Source organism: Triturus cristatus, chromosome 5_2 (genome assembly GCF_964204655.1).
Source record: "Triturus cristatus chromosome 5_2, aTriCri1.1, whole genome shotgun sequence".
NCBI lineage: Eukaryota > Metazoa > Chordata > Amphibia > Caudata > Salamandridae > Triturus > Triturus cristatus.
In genome coordinates, this window is record NC_140588.1 from 1,102,772,332 (window position 1) to 1,102,792,962 (window position 20,631).

A 20,631-nucleotide genomic window follows, 5' to 3' on the forward strand; every position below is an offset into this window, starting at 1 on the left:
TTCTGCCAGTGTGCTGTTTGCTGTGGGGAACCTGAAAGCTGCTTCTTTATTTTTGCCAAGGAACAAGGAGAGAGGAAGTTGGTGTGTACTCTCTAAAGCTTGCTAGAAAATCTCCAAGGGCTGGAAGAGTGCCAGTCTCCTGTTGAAGCCAAAGGGCCAAAGGACTTCATCATCTACTGAACTTCTGGTTGCTGGAAAGTGTTGTCTCCAGTACACAAGGGAAAATCTGCAGTCTCGACGCCGCCGATGCCGCCGCCGCCGCCGAATCCAGCTCGACATCGTGAGTAACGGCTCCAGTGTTCCGAGCCTTCGACGCCGGCCGCCGGGCCCGATCGACGCCAGCAGCAACGCCAGTGAGCAGTGGGTATCGGCCCCAGCTCCAAGTGACCCCGTCTTGATGCCGGTATCGACGCCAGTGAGTAGTGAGTATCGGCTCCAGCTCCAAGTGACCCCGTCTCCACGCCACTGCTGATCGCATCGACTCGACGCCCTTCTCGACGCCGTGAGCGCTGCTCCGGCCCGACATCTCTCGACGCTGCTGCAGATCGACCCGACTCCGAGGCACGATCGACGCCGACCTCGACGCCGACATCTTGACGCCATGGATCATCGTTTTCTTCATTTCTCAAGGTACTGTACTTGTGGGGTCTGTTGCAACTCCAGGCTCGACGTAGCGCTCCTCGCGGTCGACGCCGAACCTTGGGAATATCGTAGACTCGACGTCGTGTGACTCCTGTGGGAGTCACATTGTTGCCACAGAACCGTGGTTCAGAAGAATACTTAATTTTGTTGCTAAAGAACTATTTGCCAAGAAGAAACCTTACTCGAACTATTATTTTTCCTTCCAAAGAGTATTTATTAAGACTGTGGTATATTTTTGTCGTTATTTGGTCTTGTGCTAAGCCTTATATAAAAATACTATTTTTATAATAACTTCTGTGTCGTGTCCATCAGTAGTTTATTCACTTTATTACTGTATGTGGTCATAAATGCTTAACACACTGCCTCTGAGATAAGCCTGTCTGCTCAGCCAAGCTACCAAGGGGGTAGCAGGGGTTATCTGAGTGTGTAATCCCCTTGCCCTGACTAGAGTTGGTGGGTCCCTATTTTTCAGAAGTGTATACCTCTGCCAACTAGAGACCGCCGGTTCTAACATTGGTGGTCAGCGGTGAGGATTTGAACTTTGCATTTATGACTCATGTGCAGTGATTAGTATACGCTACATAGTGAAAGCAGACCATAACGCAGCCACAATCTGTTTTGGTAGGATATTCTATTTTTGTTCTCCGCTTTCCTGGAGCTTACTTTTTTAAACACTGCCAGTTTGGACCATGGAGAATGCCGGAGCTGCTACACCTGTGGAGATTGTTTTGGGGGAATTTGATAAGGAGAAGATAGATTCCTACACGCTAAAAGATCTAAAAGGATTTTGCAAGCAGTTTAAAGTTTCTACCACAGGTGTCACAAAGAAATACGGCTTCCTCAAAGCGCTGAAGGCCTGGTTAGAGGCCAGAAATCCCTCTGATCCGGGGGTGGTACCGGAAGAGGAAGAAGAGGAGGAAGAGGAAGTGGAAGAACCCACAAATGGGCCAGTGTCATCTCCCGGCAGTAGTGTGTCCTCTAGGAACCTTTCCCCTGAAGAGTTAGAAGACAGGGAGAGGGAGAGGGGGCACAAGTTAGAAATGGCAAAACTTAAATTAGGAGGGCAGTTGGAATTAGAAAAAGCCAAAAGCCTGAGAGAGGCTGAAATAGAGAGCAAAAGATTAGATTTTGAGAGAGAGAAATTAGCGTTTGAACGTGAGAAGATGTTGAGGGAGATGGAACTTAAAGAAAAGAGTTTAGAGTTGAACCCCTCTGGTGGCAGCGCTCCATCTGTGCCTGCAGAAAGTAGGTTTCATTTTCCTAAAGATGTGATCAAAGATTACAGTAAGAATGAAGATATTAGCCAATGGTTTAAAGCATATGAGTTAGCATTGTTGGCCCACCGGGTCCCTGAGAAAGATTGGGGAACGGGGTTGTGGAGCCGCTTTACAAATGAAGGGAGAGATACCTTGTTGAGCCTTCCTGCTGAGGATAGGATGTCTTATACTCATATGAAAGATGCTTTAATGCTGAGATATGGCTTAACTCCAGAAAAGTACAGACAAACCTTTAGAGAATGTAAGAAGCTGCCTGGTACTACGTGGGTTGAATATGTGTCTTTTTTTTGCAGCGCCATGGATGGTTGGATAAAGGGTAGCAAGGTTGATAGTTATGATGCTCTTTATGATTTGTTTGCTTGGGAGCACTTGTCTAATAACTGTTTTCCAGAGCTAAGCCAGCACCTTGTTGATAGCAAGATATCTAACCCTAGAAAACTTGCTGAGGAGGCGGACCGCTGGGTCAGTACCAGGGTCCACAAGGGTCCAGTGGGAGACTCAGCCAAGGGTGGGCAGGGTCCCCAGCAGAAGAGTGGGGGGGACAGGGGTAAACAGAGGGAGTTCCAGAAAGGGCCCCAAAGTAATCCCCAAGGGACCCAAGGGAAGGGTTCCCAGCCTCCCCCTGTAAAGAAGCCAGAGGCCCCGACAGGTAAACCTGTTCACAGGGGCCCCATGACCTGCTATGTTTGTAAGCAGGTGGGACACCATTATTATGATCCCCAGTGTCCCATGAAGGATTCGAATGCACCGCCGCGTGCACCCCCCGTCAGGTAGCGAGTGTAGCCCTGGGAGGGAATGAGATGGGTGCCCCCGGTGGGTGGGGTCCCGCAGAAATGTCCCTGGTCTCTTTAGGAGACGTGGAAATGGTCCCTCCAACCCCTCTGCCTAGTAACACTAAGAAATATAGGCAGTGGGTGACCATTATTGGCCATAGGGTGGAAGCTCTCAGAGACACCGGAGCGAGTGTGACAGCTGTCAAGTGTCACTTAGTGTCCAGAGAGCAGGTGGTCCCTCATGCATTCTACCCTGTGGTAGCTGCTGACAACTCACAGAGTCGATGTGAGGTAGCTCAAGTTCCTTTTGAGTGGGGGGGGGTCTCAGGTACTCTTCAGGTTGCTGTGAGGCCCGCCATGCCTGTTGATTGTCTCCTGGGCAATGATTTGGAGGACTCCCCTTGGGCTAAGGTGGAGAGAAAATCGCATCTGGAAATGTTGGGTCTGCCTGAGTGGGTGTGTGCGACCACCTGGTCCATGTCAGTTAGTAAGGGTGTTGATGGGGCCCTGGAGCCTGAAAGTATGGCCCAGGTCCCAACCGTGAAGAGAAGAGGCAGGGGGCGCGGGAAACCGTCCCCCATCGTTCCCGCGGTCCAGGAGGGAGCAGACCCTGAGGGGGATGCCCTGGAACCGACAGGAGAACAAGTGGCCGAACTGGGAGACCTGCCCGAGCTGACCCATTGGCAGCAGGATGGTGGTCCCTCCAGGGAGGAATTTTGTGCTGAGCAGAAAGTGTGCCCTTCTCTTGTGGGTATGAGGCAGCAGGCCTCAGCCCAAACGACAGGTGATCAGTCAGGATCACATTGGATCTACTGGGAGAACGACCTCCTGTATAGCGAGCCTAAGGCTGCTGAGCCTGGGTCAGCCCGTGTGCTGGTGGTACCCCAGCGCTTCAGAGCCTTCCTACTGGGGTTGGCTCATGACGTTCCGTTAGCTGGACATCTGGGGCAGGACAAGACCTATGACAGGCTTGTCACCTATTTTTATTGGCCCCAGATGAGAAGGGATTCAGATATCCATTGTAGGACCTGTCAAACTTGCCAGGCAAGTGGGAAAAGTGGGCGGAAGCAGAAGGCTCCCCTCCAAACTTTTCCCGTCATCAGTACCCCCTTTGAGCGAGTGGGAATTGACATTGTGGGGCCACTGGACCCCAAGACAGCCATGGGCAACAGGTTTATCCTGGTCTTGGTGGACCATGCCACCCGGTACCCGGAAGCCATCCCTCTCCGCACAGTGACGGCCCCCGTGGTGAGACGGGCACTGATGGGTGTTTTCTCCCGCATGGGGTTCCCCAGAGAGGTGGTGTCAGACCGGGGCACCAACTTCATTTCTAATTATATGAAGTCTCTGTGGAAGGAGTGTGGGGTAACCTACAAGTTTACCACTCCTTACCACCCCCAAGGTAATGGGCTGGTTGAGAGATTCAACCGGACCCTCAAAGGCATGATCATGGGTCTTGAAGAACCAATGAGGCGTAAATGGGACGTCCTCTTGCCATGCCTGCTGTTTGCTTACCATGAGGTGCCACAGAAGTCTCTAGGGTTCAGCCCATTTGAGCTTTTGAATGGTCACCCGGTAGGAGGACCTTTGAGTCTGGTTAAATAAGGCTCAGAGCAATCTCCCAGGAAACCTCCCCAGGATGTATATAGTTACATGCTGGCCTTTAGAAACCAGACTCGGCGCTTCAGAGATCTTGCTCAGGCAAATCTGGAGGCCAGCCAGGAAGAGATGAAGCGGTGGTACGATCAGAATGCCACTCTGGTGGAGCTTCAACCTGGTCAGAAAGTTTGGGTCATGGCCCCTGTGGAACCTTGTGCGCTCAAGGACAGGTGGACTGAACCATTTGAGGTTGTGGAGAAAAAGAGCGATGTCACCTACTTGGTGAACTTGAAATCTCCCAGGAACCCCTTAAGGGTCCTACATGTCAACCGGTTAAAGCCCCACTTAGAAAGGTCCGAAGTGGGCATGCTCCTTGTCACAGATGCTGGGATGGAGGAGGAGAGTGAGCCTCTTCCTGACCTCCTGTGTGCAAAAGAAAAAGATGGGTCAGTGGATGGTGTTGTCCCCTCTGACACACTGACCCCTGAGCAGCAGCAAGATTGTCGCCATCTGTTGGTACAATTCCCTGATCTGTTTTCCTTAATCCCTGGTGTCACTCAGTGGTGTGTCCATGATGTGGACACTGGGGACAGCACTCCTGTGAGGCACAAGGCCTACCGGGTGACTGAAAAGGTCAGAGCATATATCAAGGAGGAGGTCTCCAAGATGATTGCCTTAGGGGTGGTTGAGTCCTCTAGCAGTCCTTGGGCCAGCCCAGTGGTCTTGGTCCCAAAGGCTGCAGCGCCTGGTGCTTCACCAGAACTTCGGTTCTGTGTGGATTACCGAGGACTCAATTCGGTCACCAAGACTGACGCGCACCCCATCCCCAGAGCTGATGAGCTCATCGATCGGTTGGGGGCTGCCTGGTACCTTAGTACGTTTGATCTAACGTCTGGGTACTGGCAGATCGCCTTGACTGATGGGGCAAAAGAGAGGTCTGCATTCTCCACACCAGATGGGCACTACCAGTTCCGGGTGATGCTTTTTGGGATGAAGAATGCCCCTGCCACATTCCAGAGGTTGGTTAACCAGGTATTGGCCGGGCTGGAAGATTTCAGCACCGCCTACCTGGACGATATAGCAGTGTTCAGCGCCAGCTGGGAGGAACACTTGCGCCACCTCCAGAAAGTGTTGTTGGCCCTGCGCATAGCAGGCCTCACAATCAAGGCCAGTAAGTGCCAGATTGGGCAGGGTTCAGTGGTGTACTTGGGGCACCAAGTAGGGAGCGGCAAGGTGGCCCCCCTGCAACCCAAGATAGATACCATCCTGGCATGGGAACCGCCCAAAACCCAGACTCAGGTGAGAGCCTTCTTGGGTCTCACGGGTTACTACAGGAGGTTTGTCAAGGGGAATGGCAACATTGTGCACCCCTTGACCTCGCTGACTTCCAGGAAGCAGCCGAGACTTGTGATCTGGACTGACGCCTGTCAGAACGCCTTTGACACCCTGAAAACTGCAATGTGTACAGCACCGGTCCTCCAGGCACCCGACTTTTCAAAATAATTCATTGTCCAGACAGACGCTTCAGAGCATGGTGTGGGGGCTGTTCTAGCACAGATGAATGAGGAGGGCCGAGACTTACCTGTAGCCTTCATCAGCCGGAGGTTACTTCCCAGGGAACAAAGGTGGAGTGCGATAGAGCGTGTGGCATTTGCTGTGGTCTGGGTGCTGAAGAAGCTAAGACCCTACCTGTTTGGGACTCACTTCCGGGTTCAGACAGACCACAGGCCCCTCAGATGGTTAATGCAGATGAGGGGTGAGAACCCAAAGCTGTTGAGGTGGTCCATTTCCCTACAGGGGATGGACTTTACGGTGGAACACCGCCCTGGTACAGATCACGCCAATGCTGATGGTCTGTCCAGATTTTTCCGCCTTAGTGATGAGGACTCCCTGGGTGAAGGGTAGTTCTCCCCAAATTTCAGCTGGAGGGGACACGTGTTAGACCTGGCATCATTGGCATGAGTCTCTCCTCCATTTTTTTTCTTTTTGCCTCCTCTGTTTACGATGTTTTTGCTGGAATATTGCTTTGGGCACTGTGCCACTGCTGACCAGTGCCACAGTGCAAGTGCTCCCTATGTTAAATTGTTACATTGATTGGTGTCACCATGATTGGCTTGGTTGACTTACTGTTCAGACCCTAGTCTAGTGCACTGCGTGTGCCAAGGGCATGTAAGTTAACTGCTGCTGGTGGGCTTGCAGCACTGGTTGTGCCACCCACAGAAGCAGATTGTAAAATGTGTCTCAGGCTTGCCACCGCAGCGCCTGCGTGCAGTCCCTGACTGCCATGTCGACTTGGCAAGGAAACCTACTTGCCAGTCTCTAAACCTTCACTTTGCCACATTTCAGACACCTCTATGGTAGGCCCTAGGGCAGAGTGCATTGTTGGTAAAAGGTAGGTCATGCCCTGATGCGTGTGGCATGACCTAATAGTGAATTACAGCCATTTTCGTTTTTCACTATTGAAGGGCTACCTGCCTCCAATAGGCCAGACTGGGCAGACTGATTATTAACTCCATTATAATCTATCTGACTCAGGGAGCATGGTAGCAGGTCGAGTTTAGTATCCCTGAACTCAGAATTTAATAACACACCCTTTAGGATGGATGGTTTTTAAATTTTGTGTTTGAAAATAGCCCTTTTAGAAAGTGGCTAGTTTCTTGTCCAACTATCCACCTGTCTCTGCTGGTTTGGTGTGAGTGTCAGGGGCTGGGTGGCTCCAGAGGTCTGAATGAGCCAGTGTGGGGTGAATGAGGCATTTGCACATAGAGTGAGGGAAGAGTAGCCTGCCCTGCCTGACACAATACTGGCTCCGCCTCCTGCTGGGCGGCTGAGGACTCTGCCCTGCTCAGTGAATAGGCCAGGTGCCTCTGCCTGGCAACACCCACAACGAACCTGAGATGGGGGGAATTTCCCTGCTTGGACAAAGGGAACAAAGGAGAAAAGGGGTATAAGAGAAGGATCCCTGAACCAAGAGCTCAGATCACTTCTGACAAGGAAACCTGTACCAAGGACAAGAAGCCTGCTGATCTAAGGACTTGCCTCCCCCTTCTTCCAGTGTGCTGTTTGCTGTGGGGAACCTGAAAGCTGCTTCTTTATTTTTGCCAAGGAACAAGGAGAGAGGAACTTGGTGTGTACTCTCTAAAGCTTGCTAGAAAATCTCCAAGGGCTGGAAGAGTGCCAGTCTCCTGTTGAAGTCACAGGGCCAAAGGACTTCATCATCTACTGAACTTCTGGTTGCTGGAAAGTGTTGTCTCCAGTACACAAGGGAAAATCTGCAGTCTCGACGCCGCCGACACCACCGAATCCAGCTCGACATCGTGAGTAACGGCTCCAGTGTTCCGAGCCTTCGACGCCGGCCGCCGGGCCCGATCGACGCCAGCAGCAACGCCAGTGAGCAGTGGGTATCGGCCCCAGCTCCAAGTGACCCCGTCTTGACGCCGGTATCGACGCCAGTGAGTAGTGAGTATCAGCTCCAGCTCCAAGCGACCCCGTCTTGACGCCGCTGCTGATCGCATCGACTCGACGCCCTTCTCGACGCCGTGAGCGCTGCTCCGGCCTGACATCTCTCGACGCCGCTGCAGATCGACCCGACTCCGAGGCACGATCGACGCCGACCTCGACGCCGACATCTTGACGCCGTGGATCATCGTTTTCTTCATTTCTCAAGGTACTGTACTTGTGGGGTCTGTTGCAACTCCAGGCTCGACGTAGCGCTCCTCGCGGTCGACGCCGAACCTTGGGAATATCGTAGACTCGATGTCGTGTGACTCCTGTGGGGGTCACATTGTTGCCAAAGAACCGTGGTTCAGAAGAATACTTAATTTTGTTGCTAAAGAACTATTTGCCAAGAAGAAACCTTACTTGAACTATTATTTTTCCTTCCAAAGAGTATTTATTAAGACTGTGGTATATTTTTGTCGTTATTTGGTCTTGTGCTAAGCCTTATATAAAAATACTATTTTTATAATAACTTCTGTGTCGTGTCCATCTGTAGTGTATTCACTTTATTACTGTATGTGGTCATAAATGCTTAACACACTGCCTCTGAGATAAGCCTGTCTGCTCTGCCAAGCTACCAAGGGGGTAGCAGGGATTATCTGAGTGTGTAATCCCCTTGCCCTAACTAGAGTTGGTGGGTCCCTATTTGTCAGAAGTCTATACCTCTGCCAACTAGAGACCGCCGGTTCTAACAATGGGGAATGGGCTCTGTTGGACCCGGCCCTTCTGGCAGGTTCACCCCGAAACTTTTTGCTTTTTGTTGGTGGCTTGGTTTAGTGATTTTTTGACTTTTGCGCACTTTACCACTGTGTCCCAGGGTAAAGTGCATGCGTGTGTTGAGGTTGGCCTGCCCTTCCATAGGAATGCATAGGGGAATGTATGTGTCCTGGTAGTTCCTGATGCGTGGGGTGTGCAGGCTCAAGTTTGGTATGTGCGGACTCGTGTGATTGAATGCTGCGCGATGATGTGTGCGGCGTGCATGTACCTAGTGAGGAAGTGCCACTTCTAGAAGTGGGCACTTCTGTGTGCAGTATGAAATGTGTGGCTTGTCTGGCGATTGGCTGGCTGAGGTCATGTGGCGGGCTAGGGAAATCCCCAGAGTCAGGAGGATTCACCCAGTGGTGAATAGGGAGTTTAGAATACTGATGGCTGGGGAGGAGTGCACCTGGGTCCTGAATAGGGCAGGGCTTTCCCCACACAATGCTGACTCCGGCCCCTGTGGTGTGTCTGATGACCCTGGCCTGTCCACTGAATAGGGAGAGGGGCTGAGCAAAACAAAGTGCTCAGGAACCACTTGTAAATGGTTCGCCCCTTCCCTGCACCCTGAAGACAAAGGGTTTTACTGTATAAAAAGGGGCTGTGTCCCCTTACATTTGGTGTTCTCTTTTGGATCCTGACAGGAGGGGGCTGCTGCTGCTGCTGGAGGCCAGGAGGAACCGCCACTCGGGATTGCCTCCCTGCCTTGGAGGGCCCAGTGAGCTGGCCCCTGGCCCAGCCTGGCCCCCTGCCTACCCTCCTAGGGACTTTGCTGGACTTTGCGCTTGTTGGTGTCCCTAAAATGCCTGGGGAGCGCTGTGCCTATTTTGCTGAGTAGCGCCTGCCGTGGGACCGGCAGCGCGGCGCTACGACGATCTGTGAGGGAACCCCGACGTAGGGATTCCCCCGCTTCTGCCAGATCGAGCGGGAGCCCACCCCGCATTGTGGCGCTCGAGCGGGAGCCTACCCCGCTTTATTGGAAACTTAACACCCCCAGCGGGTGCCCACCCCGCCGGGGACCTTGCCGCTGTAGGTTTCATCCACGAAGGCGGGTGCCCACCCCGCATCACAGCGAGAAATTCACCGCCGCCGCCCGGGACATCCAGGAAGCCAGGCAACCCGCACCGAGACGTGGGCGGGGCCTGGCTTGGAGTGAGGAAGTCCGTCGTCTGGCTCGCGGGCGGAAGCTGAGCCCAGCCGGGGGAGACACGCAGAGGATCCATTGAGGAGCCTCGCAAGCGCAGCCGCCAGAGTCCCGGTGAGTGGGGGCTGCATTATGGGCCTCAGCGCGCCGGACGCTCCCTCAAAGGGCGGGCACAGTGCTCCTCGAGCCACGTGAGGCTCAAAGGGGGCCTGAGTATTTAGAGCGCTGACGCTCCAATGTTGGGGGTGAGATTTAGTTAGAGTCCAGAGGGACTCCGGGGCCACGACTTGGTCAAAGAGCCTGCGAGGCTCACGAGTCCCCTGCGTGGGTCTCCAATGGCAGGGGCATTGGCACCGTGGCGCTAAAGGAACCGGGCGGCCCCGGAAGGCAGTGGGCCGCCCCCACGTGGTTGGGGCCAGTTGTTCAGAGCCCCGTGAAGGCTCCAACGTTGCCTGGCATAGTGGTGGCAATCAGAGTGGCCCCGGAAGGCAGTGGGCCGCTCCAGCGTTAGGGGCACCATTATTTTCAGAGTCCAAAGGGACTCCGCCGAAGGGGGCATTTTGCGTGGCTAGAGCCAGGAGAGGCTCCACGAGGGCGGCAGATTTGTGTCGAAGGGCACAGTGGTGCCCCCGCTCATTCCTCCAGCTGCCCAGCACTTAGTGGGCAGCTGCAACGTTTAGGTTGGGTACTCTACGCTTGTTTTGCGCAGCTGGCGCAGCCTGACTGGGACAGAGCGTCCTAGCCCCGACAAGGCCAGTTGGCCTAGGGACTGCCACAGGAGGTGCCTTATGTGAGTTTCCTAACCTGCACCTCTGAATGTTTTATGCATCATGTGTTTTCTTTCATGACACCGCTGAATGTAGTTTATACATCATGTGTTTTTCTTCCTAACACCGCTGAATGTTTTATGCATCATGTGTTTACCTGCCCGGCACCTCTGAATGAGTTTACGCGTCATGTGCCATGTTCTACACCTCTGAATGTTTTATGCATTATGTGTAATGTGTGTTTACCCCTACAGGTATTGTGATACGTAGGTGGTTGTGTTCCCCTGGTACCGGTGGTACCAGGGAGGTTCTGAGTCCCTGCGCGATAGTTTCCTAAAGTGGTTAGGGTTGCGTAGGTGGTACTTACCTGTTACCAGTAGTTACTGGTTGTGTGCTATGTGTTATTTTGTGCTACAGTAATTTTATATTTTCGTGCTAAGTTCTAAAAGTGCTAATTCCTGACAGTGGTCTAGGTGGCCCTGTCCCCTGTACATATAATCCCTTGTAAATTCTGCCCGTGCCTGTTGGCACATTGTAAAGTGTGTGTTTTTATCTAATGTGTTTTACTATAATACAAAGGCTATTTTTATAGAATACCTTGTGTGGAGTTTCCTTTGTGGTGGGCCTTGGGTGTTGTTGCTGGGTGCGCGCGCAAACGCTTTACACATTGTCTCAGAGATAAGCCTGACTGCTCGTGCCAAGCTACCAAGGGGGTGAGCATGGGTTATCTTTGGCGTGTAACTTCCTTGCCCTGACTAGAGTGGTGGTTTCTGCCTGACTTTGGCGCAAGTCTTAGCCAACCAGAAATCCCATTTCTAACATTGGTGATCAGCGGTGGGATTTGGACTTGCGTTTGCGCTGTACCGCAGCAGCAACTGGCTGCACTACAAAACTCTGCACTCAGATAATCACATTTTTGGGGATTATTTTTTTTTTGAAGTTCCATCATTCTTCTCCTAAAGGTGTCCTTTGTGAATCATGTACTCCTGTGTTAGCTCAGACACCCAGGTTCCTTGTGTTACACTCTTCTCAGGAACGTGCGCCAAAATGGAGCCTGCTTTTAATTTCTGTGGTCTGTTTAGATACAGTAGGTTGGAGTTGGTAAGGTTCTGTGAAGAGAGAGGCATAGAGGTGGGTGAGTTAGATACCCAGTCCAGACTGAGGGACAACCTGATCCTATGGCAAAAGGATGAGTGGGAGCGAGAGCGCAGCGAGGAAGATAGGGCCCGGGCCGCACGCCGAGAGGGTGGTGGGTCTGTGGGGAGCCCTGAAGATTCAGAAGAGGAGGAAGGTTACCTGACAGGGACGCCAGTAGACAGTGAAGACCCCATAGATAGGGAGTCCCTTGCTGGGTCCAGTGTCAGGAGCAGCACCCCATCCCTTTCCCTGTCCCCAGAGGAGTGGATAGATAGGAGGGAAGAGAGGGAGCATCAGCTGGCCATAGAGAAGCTCAGGTTAGAGCATGCCAAGGCGATGGCGCAGCTGGGGGTGGAGGAGAATAAGAGTGAGACTGAGAGGGTCTTGGCGGAAGAGAGGATGGCGGAGGCTGAGAGGGCCTTCGCCAGGGAGAGATTAGCTCTGGAGGGTAAGTTGTCCCCAGAGCACAGTGTTAGTTTTCTGGATTCACCAGTGTGGGTAGAGTCCAGTGGTGGCAGCGATAGAGAGGCCAGTGCAGAGAGTCCCATTCCCGATTCCCCGAGTATGGTACCTGTTTCCCAAGAAGAGGAGTATAGGTTGAAGTTCAGGGGCAGTAGGAAGCTGCCTCACCAGGATTGGGGGGATTTTGTGGATGTATGTGATGATGCACTGTGCGAATGTGAGTGGGTTAACAGGAAACGTGATTGTAGGAATCTGTTTAATCTGGTTCTCAAAGAGCAGGTGCTCAGGAGTTGTTGTCCTGAGTTGCGCCAACACCTGTTGGAGTGTGGGTTTGCTAGTCCAGGGGACCTTGCAAAAGAAGCGGACCGTTGGGAAAGGGCCCAAGGTTCTGATGAGGTATGGGAGAGTGCTTCCAACAGCAGTGGCTCAGGGATCTTCCTGTCTTGGATGGGTGTAGAGGTTCAGAGTAGCCCAGCTAGGTCCCAGAGTAGTGAGAGGGGTGTAGGGGCTCACGGCCTATCTCAGCGGAGTAGGAGTGAGTGGGTGACTTTGAGTCCCCAGAGGCCCGAAACCCAGTCTCAGCGCCTGGATGGTTTCTTCAGGGAACACCAGGTAGGGGGCCTAGGCTGTCCTGTTAGGCCACTTGAGGAGGATCGCCCAGAGTATGGAGAACCTGGAGTCTCTGTAAATAGAGCTCCAGTGGTTCTGGTGTCAGGCAGTACCGCTCCGGTAGGGAGGGTGCGGAAGTCCAGCGAGAGGAGTGGCATGGGGCTGTGTTCCCCAGTGGAGGAGCCAGTGGGTCAGGGACCAGCCGGTAGGGCTGAGTCTCCTAGAAGTGACCATGGCGACCACACGTCTGTCCTGGGGGATCATCGCGCACTGTCAGGTGGACAGGGGACGGGAGATCTGCGCCAGGCAGACTGTCATGCAACATATGAGGCATATGTTACTCTAGGGGGGATGGTGTGTAAGTCCCCAGAAGTCCTGGAGTGCCAGACAATCATTCCGCCGAAGGTTCTAGACCAGAGGTTGGGAGGCCAGGTTCAGGATCAGCCTGACCTGCAGGGTAGGACGACTGTAACCAGTGTCCTGACCGGTTCTTCTTCCAGAGGTACCACCCCAGTTGGTAGGGAGAAGGACTCTGGAAGGGGGTGCAGAGGGTGGGAGAGCCCGCCTCTGACCCCGGTGCAACCTGAGGGGTTAAACCCTAGGTTGGGAGACCAGTTCTCAGGGAGAGGTCCTGAGCTGGTGGGAAAGTTGATTTCTGAGGGTGCCTCTCAGAGGAGGAGAGGACGAAACCCTAGAAGGAGAGGTAGGGGAGGAGAGCCTCGCCCGTGACTGTTGGTCAGCTTGAGGGTTCAGACCCTGGGCTGGAAGATCAGTGGATGTTTAGAACCGCCCTGATGAGAAGAAGAGTGGAAAATGGTCACTACGTGCCAGGGGTTACTACCCCCCACTCTGTGGTTAGGCAAGGACCAGTGGCGCCTGGATGGCCTAGGGCCTGGTCCTGGCCGCGGACAGCTGAGGAGTACCAGTGGGGTAGCCCAGTTGGTCCGCCGGGCTTTTCCAGAGGGAACCACGTGGGTTCAGAGTGGCGTAAAACCGGAGAGTGTCCTTGCCGTTGCGGGCCTGCATCCGTGTTTTATCGCCCAAAGCAGGGAAGACCTTCACGGTGGTGATTGGTCTACCCTGCGTTTTGGCTGGAAGGGGGTTGTGTTGGACCCGGCCCTTCTGGCAGGTTCACCCCGAAACTTTTTTCTTTTTGTTGGTGACTTGGTTTAGTGATTTTTTGACTTCTGCGCACTTTACCACTGTGTCCCAGGGTAAAGTGCATGCGTGTGTTGAGGTTGGCCTGCCCTCCCATAGGAATGCATGGGGGAATGTATGTGTCCTGGTAGTTCCTGATGCGTGGGGTGTGCAGGCTCAAGTTTGGTATGTGCGGACTCGTGTGATTGAATGCTGCGCGATGATGTGTGCGGCGTGCATGTACCTGTGTGGAAGTGCCACTTCTAGAAGTGGGCACTTCTGTGTGCAGTATGAAAAGTGTGGCTTGTCTGGCGATTGGCTGGCTGAGGTCATGTGGCAGGCTAGGGAAATCCCCAGAGTCAGGAGGATTCACCCAGTGGTGAATAGGGAGTTTAGAATACTGATGGCTGGGGAGGGGTGCACCTGGGTCCTGAATAGGGCAGGGCTTTCCCCACACAATGCTGGCTCTGGCCCCTGTGGTGCGTCTGATGACCCTGGCCTGTCCACTGAATAGGGAGAGGGGCTGAGCAAAACAAAGTGCTCAGGAACCAGTTGTAACTGGTTCGCCCCTTCCCTGCACCCTAAAGACAAAGGGTTTTACTGTATAAAAAGGGGCTGTGTCCCCTTACATTTGGTGTTCTCTTTTGGATCCTGACAGGAGGGGGCTGCTGCTGCTGCTGAAGGCCAGGAGGAACCGCCACTTGGGATTGCCTCCCTGCCTTGGAGGGCCCAGTGAGCTGGCCCCTGGCCCAGCCTGGCCCCCTGCCTACCCTCCTAGGGACTTTGCTGGACTTTGCGCTTGTTGGTGTCCCTAAAACGCCTGGGGAGCGCTGTGCCTATTTTGCTGAGTAGCGCCTGCCGTGGGACCGGCAGCGCGGCGCTACGACGATCTGCGAGGGAACCCCGACGTAGGGATTCCCCCGCTTCTGCCAGATCGAGCGGGAGCCCACCCCGCATTGTGGCGCTCGAGCGGGAGCCTACCCCGCTTTATTGGAAACTTAACACCCCCAGCGGGTGCCCACCCCGCCGGGGACCTTGCCGCTGTAGGTTTCATCCACGAAGGCGGGTGCCCACCCCGCATCACCCCGAGAAATTCACCGCCGCCGCCCGGGACATCCAGGAAGCCAGGCAACCCGCACCGAGACGTGGGCGGGGCCTGGCTTGGAGTGAGGAAGTCCGTCGTCTGGCTCGCGGGCGAAGCTGAGCCCAGCCGGAGGAGACACGCAGAGGATCCATTGAGGAGCCTCGCAAGCACAGCCGCCAGAGTCCCGGTGAGTGGGGGCCGCATTATGGGCCTCAACGCGGCAGACGCTCCCTCAAAGGGCGGGCACAGTGCTCCTCGAGCCAGGTGAGGCTCAAAGGGGGCCTGAGTATTTAGAGCGCTGACGCTCCAACGTTGGGGGTGAGATTTAGTTAGAGTCCAGAGGGACACCGGGGCCACGACTTGGTCAAAGAGCCTGCGAGGCTCACGAGTCCCCCGCGTGGGTCTCCAACGGCAGGGGCATTGGCACCGAGGCGCTAAAGGTACCGGGCGGCCCCGGAAGGCAGTGGGCTGCCCCCACGTGGTTGGGGCCAGTTGTTCAGAGCCCCGTGAAGGCTCCAACGTTGCCTGGCATAGTGGTGGCAATCAGAGCGGCCCCGGAAGGCAGTGGGCCGCTCCAGCGTTATGGGCACCATTATTTTCAGAGTCCAAAGGGACTCCGCCGAAGGGGGCATTTTGCGTGGCTAGAGCCAGGAGAGGCTCCACGAGGGCGGCAGATTTGTGTCGAAGGGCACAGTGGTGCCCCCGCTCATTCCTCCAGCTGCCCAGCACTTAGTGGGCAGCTGCAACGTTTAGGTTGGGTACTCTACGCTTGTTTTGCGCAGCTGGCGCAGCCTGACTGGGACAGAGCGTCCTAGCCCCGACAAGGCCAGTTGGCCTAGGGACTGCCACAGGTGGTGGCTTATGTGAGTTTCCTAACCTGCACCTCTGAATGTTTTATGCATCATGTGTTTTCTTTCATGACACCTCTGAATGTAGTTTATACATCATGTGTTTTTCTTCCTAACACCGCTGAATGTTTTATGCATCATGTGTTTACCTGCCCGGCACCTCTGAATGAGTTTACGCGTCATGTGCCATGTTCTACACCTCTGAATGTTTTATGCATTATGTGTAATGTGTGTTTACCCCTACAGGTATTGTGATACGTAGGTGGTTGTGTTCCCCTGGTACCGGTGGTACCAGGGAGGTTCTGAGTCCCTGCGCGATAGTTTCCTAAAGTGGTTAGGGTTGCGTAGGTGGTACTTACCTGTTACCAGTAGTTACTGGTTGTGTGCTATGTGTTATTTTGTGCTACAGTAATTTTATATTTTTGTGCTAAGTTCTAAAAGTGCTAATTCCTGACAGTGGTCCAGGTGGCCCTGTCCCCTGTACATATAATCCCTTGTAAATTCTGCCCGTGCCTGTTGGCACATTGTAAAGTGTGTGTTTTTATCTAATGTGTTTTACTATAATACAAAGGCTATTTTTATAGAATACCTTGTGTGGAGTTTCCTTTGTGGTGGGCCTTGGGTGATGTTGCAGGGTGCACGCGCAAACGCTTTACACATTGCCTCAGAGATAAGCCTGACTGCTCGTGCCAAGCTACCAAGGGGGTGAGCAGGGGTTATCTTTGCCGTGTAACTTCCTTGCCCTGACTAGAGTGGTGGTTGCTGCCTGACTTTGGCGCAAGTCTTAGCCAACCAGAAATCCCATTTCTAACAGGCTCTGACGATGCTAGACATTGCTTGCAAAAGTAACAATAGCTCACCAGAAGCTGAAGGAATTTCTGGTGATAGCGTACTTGAATGATTGTATCACGGTGGAAACACCTGATACTAGGGTGAGTGTCCCACATAAAGTGTATGAAATAACGTTCCAAATGGAGGGGGACAAGTATAGAAAAGTTAGAGGTCTCTTTTGGGAGAACCTTATGTTTGGCTATGACATCTTGTTAGCAGAACGAGATTGTCCGCCAGTATTCGTCAAGGATTGCCCTAAAGGAGAAACCGCAAGTCTACTGGCATTCTAAGGCAATATTCCCAGGCATTTGCAACACACATATGCGTGGGAGTGGGGGTAGCCCAATATCCAACATTATACAAAAACCATATTGGATGGAATAAGGATTCAACCCACCACATAATTCCTTTAAAAAATACTCCAACTGCACAGAGGCAGTATCCAATAAAGCAAGAAGCTAAAAAACAGGTCAGGGAGATCTTAGATCAGCTTGAATACCAAGGGGTGATTGAAACATGCACCTCTCAAATGAACAATCCTTTGTTTCCAGTCATGAAACCCGACAATACATATTGTCTAGTTTTAGATTACAGACATTTAAACACTTGCACTAAGGCAGTTGCAGTCCAAAATGCACAGTGCTGCATTAATGAATAACATTGTGCAAAAAAATACAAAACAACACTAGATATCTCAAATGGAATTTTGTGCCTGAAAGCAGGTATTTAACAGCATTCTCAGCGCTAGGGTCCCAGGGGCAATTTTGGCGAGTCCACCAGAGCTATAAGATCAGCCCGGGGTTGTTTTCAGCCAGAGTAACCAAGATACTTCAGAAATTGGATGAAGAGGCATTGTCCTATGCGGATGATATTTATCTGATGCACAATGACCTAGAGGAACACTTGAACAGGATGAGTACCATAATTTGGGGATTTGCATCTGTGGGCTACAAATTGAACTTAAAAAAATCTAAAATAGCCCACCTCAGTGTCCTGTTTTTAGGCTACAAGCTTTCAAGTAAAGGAAAAAGCCTGGCAGCCATTATTTCAGAAAAATGTGCACTGCTCCAACCTCCAAAATCACTGAAAAATTTACAATCGTTACTGGGATTCCTAAATTTTGGACGAGCATACCGAGTGTACCTGACCCCCTGGAGTACTCCGTGAGGAACTGGAGTTAAATCTACCACCTCATGCTATAGTGCTGGTGCCAGCTTGGAGCATTCTTTTGCCGGCCCCCTCTCCTCGGTTGTGCCATTTCCGCCCTCTCATCGTTACCTCGTCCCCTGGTGCCTTCTCCGCTGGGCCTATCCCTCACATCCACTGCCACCCTGTCCATACTCCATTTCTTCCCATCCTCCAGGATTACCACATTTCTCTTGACCTCCTTTATTCTTCCCTGAGGGTAATACTTTCCCCCTTTTCCCCTCATGATCTCTGGTTTCCTGATGTGCACAATTTGCCCTGGAAGAAAGGATCTCTCATTGACCCCCCATTTCCTGTCATACCACTCCTGGTACTTTCCCTGTCGGGCAACCGTTCTTTCCCTGAATTCCTCCTTGTCAACCTTCCCCGTCTCTTTTGGGCACAACCAATTAGGGGACAATTTCGATCCTGCCTTCCTTCCCCTCAACAGTTCAAAGGGTGTATGACCCGTAGAGAGGCTGGGTGTAGTGTGGTAGGCCCAGAGCATGTTTCTAATGGCAGGTTCAATGACCAACCCTGAATTGTTCCCTAGCTGTATGCATTCTTTTAACATCCTTGCTCTCCTTGCTCTCTCCACCTTCCCATTGGCTTTGGGGCAATAAAGGGGAGTGCGCACATGTGTTATGGACATGTCCTCCAGGAACTCTCTCATCTCCTCCGACACAAACTGTACCCCATTATCTGTGACGAGGGTGGAGGGAATCCCTTCTTTAGAGAATATTTCGCTCATGAACTCTATCAGTGTCTTGGTGTTGATGGCGTTCACGAATTTACAGGTTATCCAGTTCGAATAGTAGTCAATGATTACCAAGAGGTACCACTCCTGTAGTCCTTTGGCCCGAACGGGCCCCGTAATGTCAAATCCCAGTTTGTCCCATGGTACCATTGGGATTTCCACCGGAATGAGTGGGGCGTGTCTTATGCTTCTTGACTTGTCACTCATGCTACAAGCGAAACAGTCTTTCACCTTGTCCTCCATTAACTGATCCATTCCAGGGAACCAATAGTCCGCTCTCAGACGTGCCTTGCACATGCTCCTGCCCATATGTCTCTCATGAGTAAGATCAATTATTTTTGACCTTAAACCCTCTGGAGGTACAATTTTACCTGACTTGAGCAGTTGTCTCCCCTCAATTGACAAGTCATTTTTTAAGTTCCAAAATGGTTGTATGTTTTCTGGCAGGTCCCTGCACCTGTTAGGCCACCCTTTCGTCACCAGCTCCTTCACATCGCCTAGGATCGTGTCCTGGTCCATATGCTGATCCCATTCTTCTCTCGCAACCGCAGGGATCTTTACCTCCATCACCATCTCCTTTTCTTTTTCTATGGGTTTTTCCACAGGTGACCTTGAAAGAAAGTCTGCCACTTTATTTTGTTGTCCTGGGACAAATCCTACTTTGTAGTTGAATCCTTGCAATCCCAGGATCCATTTTGCAATCCTCGGCGTAACATTCTCCAAATCTTTTTTTTCAAACAACCCCACCAGCGGTTTGTGGTCCGTGAATACCTCAAATGGCATACCCCACACATAAAAATTGAAGTGCTTGATAGACCAATACACCGCCAGTGCTTCCTTCTCAATGGTCGAATAATTTGACTCTGCAGCTGTCAAGGTTCTTGAAGCAAACGCCACCACCTTCACACCCTCTTCTGTTCTCTGTGTCAGCATTGCTCCAATCCCTTTGCTGCTGGCATCCGTGGTAATCATAGTGTCTTTCTTTACATCAAAATTTCCAATGTACGGCGCCGTGGCAATGGCTTCCTTTATGTTTCTTACTGCCTCCTCCTGTTCCTTCGCCCAAGTGAACTCACAATTTTTTTTAAGCATTTCTCTCAAGGGTTGGGCCATCATGGCAAAATTCTTGATGAACTTCGCCATGTATTCCGCGAGACCGAGAAATGAAAGTACTTCCTCCTTGTTCGTAGGTGTGGGCGCGCTCCTCACTGCATCCACCAGACTATACTTGGGTTTGATTCCTTCCTCCGATATTACGTGTCCCAAATACTCTACTGATGTGACCCCCACCTTGCATTTGCTCTCTTTTGTGGTAAATCCTACCTCCTTCAATCTTCCTAGGACCCTTTCGGCATTCATCTTATGCTCCCTTTCACTTGTGCCATAAATCAGTATATCGTCCTGGAAGCACATGCACTTCTGGCAATCCTTTACTACATGCTGCATGGCTCTTTGAAACGCCGAAGCTGCCGATGCCAGACCAAATGGCATTCTTAGGAACTTGAAGTTACCAAATGGGGTCGTGAAAGCCGTTAACGGCTGTGATTCTGGGTGCAATCTTATTTGATAGTAAGCAGATGATAGACCCAAGACACTAAACACTTTCGCTCCCTGCAAAGTGCTTAACATTTCATGAATTCTAGGCAAGGGGTGTCTGTCCACCACTATGCTGCTATTAAGGGTTCTCAAGTCCACGCAGAGCCTAATGCTCTTACCACTGTCCTTAGTTGTGATGACAATGGGCGCCAACCATGCTGAGCTCTCAATCTCCTGGATGACACCTTGTCTGACCAATTTCTCCAACTCCATCCTTAAAGGTTCTCTCATTAACAAAGGGACTGATCTTGTTCTGTGCACTACTGGCTTTGCCCCTTCTTTCAGTACAATTTTGTGCATATAGTTCTTGAGCAACCCCAGCTCCTCGCTGAAAACTTCAGGGTAGTCTTTGATGAGTCCTGCACTATCCCCAGATGTTTCCATGAGTAATACCTGTTCACTATTGTTGGGATCTAGCTTAATGCCAAGCTCTTTCTGGTGTTTCCATCCCAGCAAGCTTGACCCCTCCTTTGTAATGTATACCTTCCCCACTGTGTGCCTGTCCTTGAATGAGATCTTCATCCTCACC